We start from the raw sequence: 14,147 nt of genomic DNA on the forward strand, positions 1-14,147 counted from the left end.
TAACGCAGCCAGCTGCTATGTGCATCTCTGCTTTTGAACACATGATGCACTAATAAACGAAGCGACACTTTAAACTTTTTGGTCTATATAACTCAGAATGCGAAACGTCAGCCATATTGATAGTCACCTGTTATAACATTCAAGCTTTGCTGCCCCTCATCAGTCTGTGAACAGTCTGTTTCCATGGCCATTCAAAAGGTTAAGAGCTGGGATGGATTCAGCAATTTAAAATAGTTAAGATCTAGGAATTCTATTGAAGCTCCCATACTGCCTAATTGCTATAAACTATCACAGTGTGTTCTACACACATTTCAGTGGTAACCCAACAAGACCTAACCAGTCATGCTGTCCGTAAACTCTTTACACCCTTGCATTCTCCTATCTGAAAGGTCAATCTTTAAATCTTAAAACAATATCTCTGTATTTAAACCACAAACCAAAAGTATGGAATTTGGCAAATGTAGAATTAAGCCTCCTGGGTGAGTTTATTTTAGCCTATAAACATAGATACATGAAATATTTTCACGACTGTACACTGCATTTTGTGTAGGACCTTATTTTAGCAGAAAATTATAAATGGGGGAGGTAACAAGCTGGTAACATTTCAAGTTGGTTATGCAACTGTCTTCAGTGCATGGGATACTCTTCAGCATATCCTGAAATTTTCCTGAGACCTTTTCCACAGTATATGCCTTTAAATTGCCTTTTGGTATTGGTAGGTCATTTTCTATTTCTGTCTACATGGGCTTGATCCAAAGTACAGCATATCCCAAGCATCATTCAGTAAAAGTGACTACAAAAAGGCTTGTTCTGCATCTTACCTTATATACAATACCAAATTCAATGTGCTCTTGTCTCCTGATTATTCTGCTCTTACGACTTCATCTCAAATGCTTGATATCTTCTTTACTGTTATCACTCCTTTTTGTCATTCTGTCGCTGTCCCATTTTGTATCTCTAGTTTTTTTCTTTATATCTACCTTTTTACAGTTTCTTGTTCATTACCCTTATAGCAGCCCCATGTTCTTACTCTTGTGCTATTCACTAAGGCTTGTGTTTAGAGAACAAGGGAGTCAGCAACCTTCCTGCATTTTTTTTGTTTCTGGAAGTTGTAGAGATTCATAGATCAGAGAAGCTCTGATAAGCTCTCCTTGTCCTCAGACAGGAAACTGAAGAAAAAATTAGTCATGTTAACCTCTCAGAGACATAGAATGTAACTTATTTCTGGTAAACAAAATCTTATAAAAATGTAATTCTCAAGCTTCTAATTTTGTGGTAACTTTGTGAATAATATTTTGCAGGGCAAAATGCATCTCAATGGATTCCATTGCAAGGCTGTCCAACTCTACAGCTCAAATGTGGAGGTGCTGGCACTTCTCTCTCTTTATTTTTTTTTAATGTGAGTAAAACATATTTTGCTTGTGATTTGCTCTGAGAAATAGCCAAGTTGTTTAAGCCAAAAACCTGCTTTAATCTACTTTCAAGATCAATTAAAAATGTGTCCTCAGGCAAACACATGGCATGAAAAACGTCTGCCTTGAGGAACTAAAATTTAGCAATTATAAGTAATGGGAAAGAGGAATAAATGGTGGTGTATTTGAAGGTAACTGTACAACTATTTCTGCCTATGATGTTACAGAACTCTTTCAGTGAGATAAAGTTAGTATTGATACAAAAGACCTGATTGCACTTTCTTTTGCCTCTAGTGATTCCATGTCTCCCTGCCATGTATGCATTTTGCAGGTTCAGTCACATCTGGGAACTCACAATAAACCCACTGCCCTCTGTGAAGTTTGCCTGTGTAAGGCCCATGTAATGTCCATGGAAAAAGATCTGTGCAGTAAGAACTTTAAATGTCAAGGTTTTGTTTCACAGGTTCCTGATTTCAACCTGTTTTTGTGTACAAATTAAGAAAAATACAGAAAATTCTTGGCCAAAGTGCACTTCTTCATATGCTGATGTGTAATGGCCAGTCATTGCCACTGATCAAAGTGTATCGTCTCTGAGTTTTGACCTGTAACTTGTCTTGGAGGTCACTGACCTGTCCATGTGACACATACATGATGAGGTATCCCTCCTCTACTGGCTGACATAACAAAGAGTTTTTATTTTTTCTTAAATCTGAAGCAAAATTTAAATGCCTCAATAATTCATAGATGTAAAGAAAAGAACTGCTGGAAGGGAATAGAAATATGGGTACTTTTTCAGAGGAAAAATATTTTGCTTATCTGCTATCACCAGCGCCTTAAACTATGTAGTTTTTCCACTTATAAGTGGTCTCCTCAGGCAGCTTGCATGAGATTTAGTCTTTTCAATAACTCGAAGGGAAATTTCTATAGAAGTTAACAGATGTTTGAGCGGCTATTGCCATTTCCAGTGACATAAACCATAGCTTCTCATCAAGACATAGACAACAAAAACTACCAGGACACAGACTTGTTGGAGTGAGTCTAGAGGAGGGCCATGAAGATGATTAAAGGGCTGAAGCACCTCTCCTATGAGGAAAGGCAGAGAGAACTGGGATTTTTCAACCTGGGGAAGAGAAGAATCCAGGATGAACTTATTGTTCATCATTGGCCTTAAAGTACCTGAGGATGGCCAATAGAGCTGCAGAAGGACTTTTGACAAGGCCTTGTAGTGATAGACTTTATACTGAAAGAGGGTAAACCTCAATTAGATAGAGGGAAGAAATTCTTTACTGTGAGGGTGGTGAGGCACTGGAACAGTTTGCCCAAGGAAGCTGGGGCTTTGAGCAACCTGGTCCAGTGAAAAGTGTCCCTGCACAGTGCAGAAGGGGTGAAACTAGGTGATCTTTAAGGCACCTTCCAACCCAGACCACTTTATGATTCTATGATACTGCTATAAACTGCAGCTGCTGCTGCAGCAGCTCCAGAGAGAAATAACGGAGCAATTCAAGAGTATATTACTGTCTTCATATTATCTACATACCTTATTGTGCAGTTCAGTGAAAGCTGTGGAGAAAGCAAACGGCCTCTATGATTTTGTACAGGTGATATTATTTCCGTATATTTTGCTAACAAAGCAGACTTGATTTCACTGCATACAAAATATATTTCTTCAGATGATGAAAACTTTGGTCTTCCGTTTGTTGGAGCCACTAGTGTACCTCTATCAGTAACCTAAACATTATCAAAGCACAGCTTGAATATAGGTAGTATACAATAGCCTGTCACCTGGCACAATTTTGACTCATGCCAGTTAGCACCTTCCCTGGAAACGCAAAATTTACTCTGAGGATAATTGAGACCAGAGGTCATTCACCATAGTATGAATAAGGTCAAACTATTTTGAGGGGGGCAAAGAAGTTCAGCTGTCCAGACAAGTACTATTTGCCATCAAGGCCAGAGGACAGGGTTTGGCTTGTTGTCATAGACACTGCTGGGGTAGAAACTGAAGGCCATCAGGAAATATTGCTCTATCCTGATTAAGAAGAGAAACACCAAAATATCTGTCAGAAGCTGGTAACTTCAGAGGCAAGAATTCTTCACACATGCCATAATATAGTATTTTTTCCAAATCTCAAGAAATGTAAAACCTGAAACATGACTGTGTTGCTTTAGGCTAATGGTGCAGCTAGCCCTGTGCCATGACTCAGACAGTAACTGACAGTAGAAATGCAGGAAAGAGTGAAAGAATAGGGAAAGCAGGGTGACTAAGGGACTGTCTGAGGCGGAACTGAGTGTTCAACCATGACAATCCTTCCAGCAGAGATCCCCGGTTGCTTGTGTGATTCTCTTAACAATGTCACCACTTGATTTTAAATAGAATGTCCTATAAAAATAAAACACAAAAAAATTATTATAAAACTTCTTTCAAAAGAAAACCAATCAGTCAAGAATTAACAGTGCTGTCCTGTCACTAATGTACCTCAATATACTTTCTCCTACACCCCTTTATAATGTTTAGACCATAGGTATTCCCCTAGTAAATTCTATAACTCCCTCTGCTACCCTTCAAAACTGGACATCTGCTTCTGCACTACCTGCATATTTACTGCACGCTGAATAACCTAGTGCATGCGTAAACAACTTCATTCAAAGTTAAGCAGGTTTGGAGCCATAGAATTTTCTTTTAATAATCCTAAAACAAACTATAGATACTCAGGTCTCCTTTTTTTTTTTTTATTTTTTTCCTGTTGGATTCAAGCCATTTTCTATTGTTTAGGCTATGTGATCTGTGGAGCAAATGAGAGGTGACTTCTTATCTACAAGAAAAAGCTGTCTGATAAATCAAAAGATGAATAATTTATAGCACAGGAGCAGAGAAAACAGCATTTCACACTGTTTTTCATGCAAAATGTCACATGAATTCCAAATGGACCAAACAATTTGTGCACTTGAGACTAAATTCATTGGAAGAAATGGAAAGAGGAGGGAGGAAAAGTCTCAGTATTGTTGTGATTGTAGTTTACTCAAGGAAAGGGATTATGATCCAGCTATTCATTTTTCTATATTGAGTTAAATAGAGAAATAAATTAAAACTACAAAAATCAATGCAACAGAATACTTATAAAACACATTTAAACAGCATCAGTACCACAAATAAGACAGGCCTTGTGCTGTGTTGCTTTTTTCCCCCACACTCAATTTCAGTCTGGTTAGAGGAAGACTGTGAGGTTATTATTGCCTTGTTTCATAATGAGACATTAAAAAGTCCTACAACTAGAGAAACGCGATTGAATATTATCGTTGTTACTATTGTGGCCTCATATTGACAATTGATTTACGTATAATGTCACAGAAGATGGCTTAACAGCTCTCAGAAAATGACTGAGCAAGTTTACTATTCAATGAAAAGACACACAATATCTGTCTGAAATAAAAGCATCAGAAAGCAGTAACAATAAAATCCCCAGGAAAGAGAAGCCCCCCACACTATCAAAGCAACAGGGAGAGTGTAGACAGAACTAGAGGGGTCTCCAATGCACTATGGGGCATTGAACAGGTGGTCACAACTCCCTCCCTCCTAGTCAGAGTTCACAGAATCACAGAATATGCTGTATTAGAAGGGACCCACAAGGGTCATCAAGTCAAATCCTCAAGTCCTTGCACAGGACCATCCTCAAGAGTCACACCATGGGCCTGAGTGTGTTGCCCAAACGCTTCTTGAACTCTGTCAGGTTTTTTGCTGTGACCACTTCCCTGGGGAGCCTGTTACAGTGCCCCATCACCCTCTGGGTGAAGAATCTTTTTCTAACCTAAACCTCCCCTAATACAACTTCAGACCATTCCCTTGGGTCCTGTCACTGGTCACCACAGAGAAGAGATCAGTGCCTGCCCCTCCTCTTCCCCTTATGAGGAAGCTGTAGACTGCAATGAGGTCTCCTCCCAGTCTCCTCTTCTCCAGGCTGAACAGACCAAGTGACCTCAGCCGCTCCTCATATTTCCTCAGCTTCCCCTCAAGACCCTTCACCATCTCCATTGTCCTCTTTGTCCACTCTCTAATAGTTTAATATCTTTCTTATATTGTGGTCCCCAAAACTGCACACAATATTCAAGGTGCAGTACCAGTGCAGAGCAGAGTGGAACAATCCCCTCCCTTGACTGGCTGGCGAACCTTTACCTGATACCCCAGGACATGGTTGGCCCTCCCGACTCTCAGGGCACTGCTGACTCATGTTCAACTTGCCATGGACCAGAACTCCCAGGTCCCTTTCTGTGGCACTGCTTTCCAGCATCTCATTCCTCAGTCTGTACATATACTGTTGCTGATTTGGTCTTGTTTTATAGTGAGTCTCTGAGTACAGGGCATCTGAGCCAGTGCAATCTAGAGTCTCTTATGTCATCTTTTTGAATAGACTTTAAGACAGAGATTTTATGTATTTATATTGAATGTCCCACACTTTGCCTCTGTCTCTTTTTTTCCTTTTCATAATATAACAGAAAGCTTTAGATTGAAATGGATGTCTAAAGATCACCTAGCTCTTCTTTCTCTAGATCTACTGATTTTCACTGCATCATGTTGCTCAAAGGCCCAGACTGACTTTGAACACTTCCAGTGATGTGACATCCATGACTTTTATGTGCAATCTGTTCCACTGTCTCACCACCTCTACTGTAAAAAAATTCCCTCATAATGTCCATGCCTTTCAGTTTAAGACCATTGTCACCTTTTCTGTCATTACATGCCTCATTGAAATCTGTCTCCAACTTTCTTACTGGCTTTTTTTACATAACAAAAGGCCAAACCAGTATTTGATAGTAACAATTCTTCCCCTTTAATTTCATATAGGAAAATCTAAATCCAAATGATGTTCCTAATCTTGAAGACTTCACATAGTTGAAGTATATTAAGGAGTTGGAAAACTCGGTAACTTTTATAGCTTTCAGCATATGTAATTTTCGTGTATGCTGTGATATATTTCTCTGACAAGTGAGAATGCTGTCTAATATTTGACTTATCTCTGCTGTAAATTTTTAAATTATAGGAAAATGTTGCCTAGAAAATATCAAGGATTTAGGAAAAATAGCCTGTGAGAATTCTGTTCTTTCCAAATACTCAGGTTTTTCTTAGAAATAGCTAAATAAATTGCTATATAACTGAGTGTTGCAGAATAAGATACAGGAAAAAATGGTCATGTAGAATTAAATGAAAACATATAAAAAAAGGTTCTATGGATCAGCTTGAAATTGTTATTTTGCTATGGTATTTAAAATACTTTAGTTTAATTTCACAATTTCCGAAAGAAATTAAAACCATGCAGAAAAGCACAAAAACTAAATGTTTTTTTCTACTTTTCATCAATAGAGAGCACTGTTAGACTGCAACAGCTCACCAAACCCTCTCAAGCCAACCAGGCACTGAATCACTGTCTGCAGCCAGTGGTACAGCACTGTGGGTAATGAAAAAGTCAACTTCAAAACAAGAGAAAAAAGCCAGATTAGACTTAACATTGTATTTTAAAGAACTACAAATGCATTTTTTCCACAAGCTAATATTATAGATGTAACATTATTAATTGTGAATTAAGACACTTAAGCATCCCCTGTTTACATATACTTCCAGGAAGGGAAAAGACAAAAACTGTTCACAAAGAGGCACTTAGAACAAATCCGAAGCATATGATGAAGCTGTACACTTGTCCATATCAAGATATTATCTGAAGATTAATAAGATCGAGTGAAATTAACTAAATTACAGTGGCAAAGGGAATTAAATGAAAGTATGAAATACATGGTGCACAGTAGACATTGATGGCCATGTCTTGTGCTGAGTGATGCTCCATGCTGCTTAATAGAATCTCTGGGAGATGAGAGAAAATTTGCCACCATTTATCCTACAGTTTTCATATGAAGAATGGTAAGACTATTTGGACTAGTCAGGTTAATGAGAAAATCCAGTTCTTATGGACATGAATAACCAAACCCATTATCAGGGTTTGGCGAATGGCATCCAGACACCTTCAAGCAACAATTTGGTCTTGATATTTTATAAACTTTTCTTGTTGCATATACATTTGGGTATAAACACATCTGACTTCTACTAAACTGTAGTTTAAACCAAAAGAAAACTACCAGGCACCAGACAGTAGTTTCCTCTGCTCCTTGGTATATCACTAATAACATATTTGTGTATTTATACAGGATGCATAGCACAAGACAGTGTACTCTTTATTTAATGAGCTTTCTTAATGTAAAAAGCAGAACCGACATCACAAATCAGACTAAAACTTTTGGATGCCTCTTATCACTGCTTTCAGTGAACTGCCAGAACTATTACAACATGGAATTGCTGCTTGAGGAAGTGATAGTCACTCTCCAGAGTCTCTATTGACTTGAATAGAATCCTCCCTTAGGGTACACTGCAAATACTGCGTGCAAAAGTCTACCTTATGAGAATTAGCTTCTCAATAGTTAAATGCAATTAAGTACACAATCAACATATTCAACCTTTCCTTCCCTCTGTCTTCTGTGTTCTTAAGCATTTTATGCAATATGATTAGACAGATGTGCAAACAAGAGTATCCAAAAATATGAGGAAAAAGATTAATCACTTGCTCCAACTCTTATTTAAATCAAGGAAAACCCTTGCAGCATCTGGAGTGTTGTAGGATCCAGTTCCTGTAAATAATCATGAATTTCAGACATAAAATAACCCCATCCAAAATGAAAAGGAATTTAGTAAGAAATTTTTCCTCTTGGTAACTTGTTTCCCAGCTGCCTACTGCCGAATGCCTTCTCTGAGCTTTGTTTTATTAGGCACTGTCAGATAAAGTAGGACAGTACAATCTATTAGGATATTGGTCCAACTAGTACGGCACTGACTACATCCTGATGTTAATTTTAAACACTTTGAGGCTTTAGCACTTGAGGCCAGCTCTCAGACCCAAGTCTGTCTTGCCAGGAGAGGAGTGATCCATCTGCTCGGCACACATCCCTACCTGACATCTGCCTGAATGGGCTTACAGCACAGGACAGAACCTCACCACATTCATGCTCTTGGCATTTGAGCAACATAGTCAGTGCTTCTGTGTTTTAGTTAGAAGGAGGTAGCTCATAATGGTGCTGTTTGTATGTGTTGGGCATCCAGATCCAGATTCACAGCTGCTCAGGTCAGTGGTGGTACAATGAAGATCCCAGCAGAGCTTGACCCCAGATTCCATTCAAAGGTCTCTGGTGGTATTCTGGCAAGAGCCATGAGTGAAGCAGTCAGAACATGTAGATTAATATATGCAAGACTATGCTGCAGACAACGAACTATTGTCATAAAAACCTCCACAGACATTTCAAAGAGATTTTTTCCACAGTTTGTGCACAATACACCACTTGTTTAACTCTTGTATGCACATTTGAAAAGCCTTTTACACTTGCCTGAGCTATAGAAAAACAACAACAAAAAGCTGTTTTTTAAAGTCAAGACATGGTATTTTTACAGCATCCAAGAGGAAATGACCTTACCAGAGGGGTATGTTCCCATCACCTGTGTAACACTGTGGGAGCAGTTTATATAAGACTAAATTTCAAAGTTAATTCCCTGAGAAGGCAATTGCTACCTTCAAAAATCTTAGTAAACCTCTTTACTTAAACCTAAATGTTTTGTTTCATTCCATCCACAAACATAAGAAGCTGATCCCTCCTCAAGAACCTTCTCTAATCACATTTCTCAGGGTTGAATGACTGCTGCCCTGCTCGTCATCTACTGACCAGTGCAAGGTGCCTGCCATTGTGGTGAACGATTGCTACCTTTCAGTCACCATTTCACACAGTTCTGCAGAGGCGTATATTAGCTGCACAAGGTTCAGTAACAGAGTATCATCAGCCTGGGTTTTATAATTTTCCATGCAGTTGAGCCAGACTGCTTCCCTGACCTTGTATTTCTCTCTCCCTCTGCTCTCTGCAGAGCGCCTGGTTCTTCACTGTCGCTGCTCGCAATCTTGCCACTGTTGGTGCCAGAGCCTTCCCAACTGCTGCTTCTGCCATCTGGAAGAGCCTTCCTGTATCTCACTGCTTCATTGCCCCTCTGTCTCTGTTCAAATCTCTATCCTTTCTTCCTCATCTATTACTACATAATTTTTCTCTTTCCCACTGCTGTTACTCATTTTTTGACTCTGTAATGTCCCTTGGGCTCCAGCTTGCATAAAATATGCTAAAATAAGAAATAGTTTATTCAATAATGCTTGATATTTGCTCTGAATCTGGAAAAAAAAAAGAAAAAGAAAACAAATAGAAAATAAACAGAGGTTAGGCTGTAAGTAGAAAAACAATTAGAAAAATTCCACAACCACAGTAGTACTCATTTTAAAGGGATTTCCTCTTATTTGAGGTGCAGCTCATGATAGTACAGCTGGAAGTAAGGAACTCCAAACTTCCTAAACAGCTGCGGTGTGTTAAATCCAACTCTCTCTGATCTATTTGGTTCAAGTAATTTTTGGTAGCACACATTTCTCACTCATCCCAGGCCAATGTTTTGAGCAGCGGGCTTCTGAACCTGACATTTATATGCCTTGGCTGATTTTCCTTGCCAGGATACAGGATTCCTGAACCTGACCTGCATGACAGAGAACCAAAGCTCCTGAATACATTGTCCCTTGCACTCTGAGTAGCACTAAAGCAATGCAAAGTGTGTTTTGTTCCTGCATTAAAATGCAGAAGATAATGTTCTGAGGAAGTGGATTTTGATTATACAGAAGCCTCCCTGCAACAAATATAAAGATATGATGATTTGGTGGTATTTTTTTTCCCCACAAAACCCATATCTGAATGTGTTAAATCCATGTATTGATTATGTGGCTCGTTTTACACTTCATTTCATCAAAAGTACCTGACAAGGTGTGTTCCTATAATTATTTAGGTAGCTGTGGAATTTACTGCTTGGAGGCTCTGAGTATCAACCACCGCAGAATTTCCATGACAAAAGTCTTAGAAACAGTTTGCAAAACTGTATATGATACAGAATACATAAGGTTTTACTACTTCTATAACATGTAGATACGGGATGCCATGAAACACTGAGGTACCTCATAAGGTTCTCTGTATGTGGTGGGACAGAAGCACTTTGCAGTACGGGTTGTAGTCCCTGTGCCTCACTGATTGCCTGGATGAGGTGACCTGCCTCAGCTATTCTCTGGACAACAGACCTGTATGTTCACACAAAATGTTGGATGAAAATATGGTGTGTACTGTGGTCCCACACAGTCAAGGTATATATCTCCCAGATCCCACACTGAAATCTAATTTTTACCTCCAGTATTCACAATGAGAAATTTCAGTTTTTAAAAATTATTTGTGATTTCACATTCATTTCATATTCACATATTTCACTACCATAGATATGTATAAAAGTTCTGCCACCCCCAGTGTTCCAGTCTGGGTTCTGTCGCAGCAAACAATCTTTTTTGTGTTTTTTTGAGCAAAATATTTTAAAAAAGTTCTTATAGTTAGAGAGCAGATGCCAACTTATGACTACATTTTTTTCCTGATAAAATTTACATGTTGTCTAGGCCACTATCAAACATAATAAATAAAGTAACAAACATAAATCCAGTATTTGCTGCTAGTATTTTCTCCTTAAATGGTTACATGTCATTGGTAATTTGCACCAATCCTTAGAAAATGCATGCACATATAGTTACACTAATTGTAGAGATGAGGTATGCTTCTTTTCTTAAAATGTCGCCATATGTACCCTAAAACTGATGTTAAATTCTAAATTTGGGACAAGTTATAATTAATATATCCCATGGAACAGCTAATTACACAGAAGTGAAAAAAAACCAATAATGTGGAAAATAAAAATTAAAAGTTAAACATGTCTCACATAAATGAGAAGTGGTTTTATTTTTTTATTGACATTGTACCATTATTAGTTACTTCATCTGATAATATGATGAAAAATAGAATCAGTTTTTAGCAGAGCATGGTTGATGCTGCTAATGATGATATAAAAATGAAAAACTATGGTATAAGAAAGGAGCCTCTAGTACAGACATATTGTTAGTCTAGGCAGGAGACTGGATCAGTTATGGTGGCCTTCTCAGGATTAAATCTTTAAATATCCTGACTTGGTATGCAGGGCTCAAGCAGAGAAGAAGTAGGGAGGCCATTTCTGCAATACTGGGAGACATCTGGGAGGAAGCCAAAAGAAAACTGCAGGCTGCTCAAACTAGACTTGCAAAGGACACAGAATGCACAAAACGAAGGAGGAAAAGATCATTATTCACAGGTAGTTCAGAACGAATATGACATAATAACAACTCACAGATGATTGGGTACTACATACTAACATGGATCACATTGAATCTGATGGTGACATGTCAAATGTATCACGCTTAAAAGTCACTAGGAATGAGCCATGTGTTTCTGTCTATACCTTTGTTTCCTAGGAACGAAGTGTGTGTTTCTGTCTTTACCTTCAGTGTCTTATTGATGTATACATGTTTATATAGGCAGTCTTGTTTCTTAAATCTATGTGTTCATGTCTTTCCTCCATACCTTCAAGATGTGAGACAACTGGTTGAGAATCATTCCTCGCTGTGCCACAGTCAGTGACTCGCTGCAGTTTGGTGACATCTGCAAATTTATGACACTAACGCAAAAATGTAGGAAAGCAATACAAAGTAACAGATTGTTGAAGAAAATGATCTTGTTTAGTACTGCCTTACTCAATCTGAATGCCTAGGAAATAAAAGGATTTTTCAGAGAGTCAAGCCCCAGTCTTTATAAGTGCATGTGTGTGTTTGATCAAAAAAGCATGCAGCAGTCTTTGCAGTTATTTTTTTTGTTTTCAAATGTTTGCTGGTGAGGGTTCAGATGCAGCACTCTCTGTCTTGCACTTGTTTCCAGATTCTACTTTTTAGCCGATTGCACTTGCTTTTTTGAATGGGCCCCAGAATGAATTATTTTATCTTATTGGTATCATATCTCTAGAGTTTTCTAGAATCAAAAGAGTAACCAGACCTACAGAGGCGGTAATAGAAGGACATGAGTATTCAGAAGGCAATTTAATTTCAAGCTCTGTAACTGGATACGGACCATTATATACATAGATATTTGCTAGAAAATGCATCTGGTTCATTAAAAAAAAAAATATATCAGGGAGTATCCATCAGAGAGAAATATTTTCAGCCACCTTCATAGCCCAAGTTAGACTGGAAAGACCACAGCAGAAAATTCTATAGCTCATTTGCTTGATGTTCCCAATATCAACTTAATGTCACTTTCGAGTCACTAACTGTACAAAACATTACCCAAATAATTCAGTCTTGAATTATGAAATTAAGGGGGTTTGGGAGGTTGTTTTTGTTTGTTTGTTTGTTTGTTTGTGTTTGGGGTTGGTTTGTTTTTTTTTTTTAAGATGTGTTTTGATTCAGGAATCTGTCTCAGGAATGGTGGGATATAGCTACAAAAACAAATTAGCATAAAGGAAGATAATAATATATTCAGCTTGTTAAGTGCTATGTGATACATATAAGTTTGCATGATTTTATCTCACAATACACAAAACAGTTTATCCTTCAATGAAAATATTCTATTGTGCAATTTTGTTTTCAGAGAGATCATGAAACAGCAGTTGTTTTCAGTTGATGATTCTGTGAAAACATACACCCACAATTTCTGCTAAGGGGCTACTCTGCAGCAGGCAATGATTTCACTGATTTTTATCAAATTTTGATCCTGGCACTTTAGTGAATTGCACATTTCTGAAAATTTTAGCTTGTTCTATTTTAAAAGTTAGTTGACCTGATTTTTTCTTACTTTAAAAAATGTTTCTCATCTATTAGTTAAATATGGAGTAGTATTCCAGTTTTATTTTTATTAGGCTGTATGTTTAAAAATTTTTCAGTTCAGATCTTTCACAATTCAGCAAGTAACAAAACCCTTTTGCTTCTTTGATGGCTACAAAAATCTTCAGCCTAATTAGAGAGCTCCAGATTCAATATGAAGAATGAAATGAGGATAACCTGAAATCTGATTTTGTTTAATCAGAGATGCAATTTACTAACATGAAATAGAGATTTAAAAGAAGAACAAAATGTTTTCACTACAAGCATTCTGTATAAATGAGGCAGTTATCTACATGGAGTTCAAACTCTACAGACAAGTTGGCCTTATACAGTAATTGTGACCTTCAACACCATCCATCTGCTACAGTACAAATTAGAAAGCACCAAGCAAAAGATCCAACTTTCCACTGATGAGATCATTTAGACAATCTTCAGTTCTAAACACTCCTTCTTCAATCCATGGTTCTATCTAATTAATTGGTATTAGGGAAAAAAATTACAGGCATGATAGATGCTTCTTTCCCATTTCTGTTGCTGCAATCTAACAGCCCTTTACTAAATGGGAGAATTTTAACACCTCAGTAAATGGAAAGAAGTCAATAAAACTGGATGGAACCAGTGGTGCAGAGGCAGAAATGTAGGTGCTCAGCACACACAGTGGGTGCCAGGCAACATTTCAAAAAGTCAAAAGATTTTGAGTGCCTTTGTTTTGAAGAAGCTGAAGTCATTGCAAAGACTCCATGATTTTTGAGCAGTCTTGGGAGTTGGAAGAGGTCCCAGTTGACTGGAAGCTGGTGAACGCTGTCCTGATTTTCAAGAAGGGCAAGAAGGAGGACCATAGAAACTACAGGCCTGTCAGTCTCATTTCAGTGCTTGCTATAGTTATGGAGAAGGTTGTTCTGGG

This window comes from Corapipo altera, unplaced genomic scaffold (genome assembly GCF_003945725.1).
Source record: "Corapipo altera isolate COAL_440 unplaced genomic scaffold, ASM394572v1 24, whole genome shotgun sequence".
Classification (NCBI taxonomy): Eukaryota; Metazoa; Chordata; class Aves; order Passeriformes; family Pipridae; genus Corapipo; species Corapipo altera.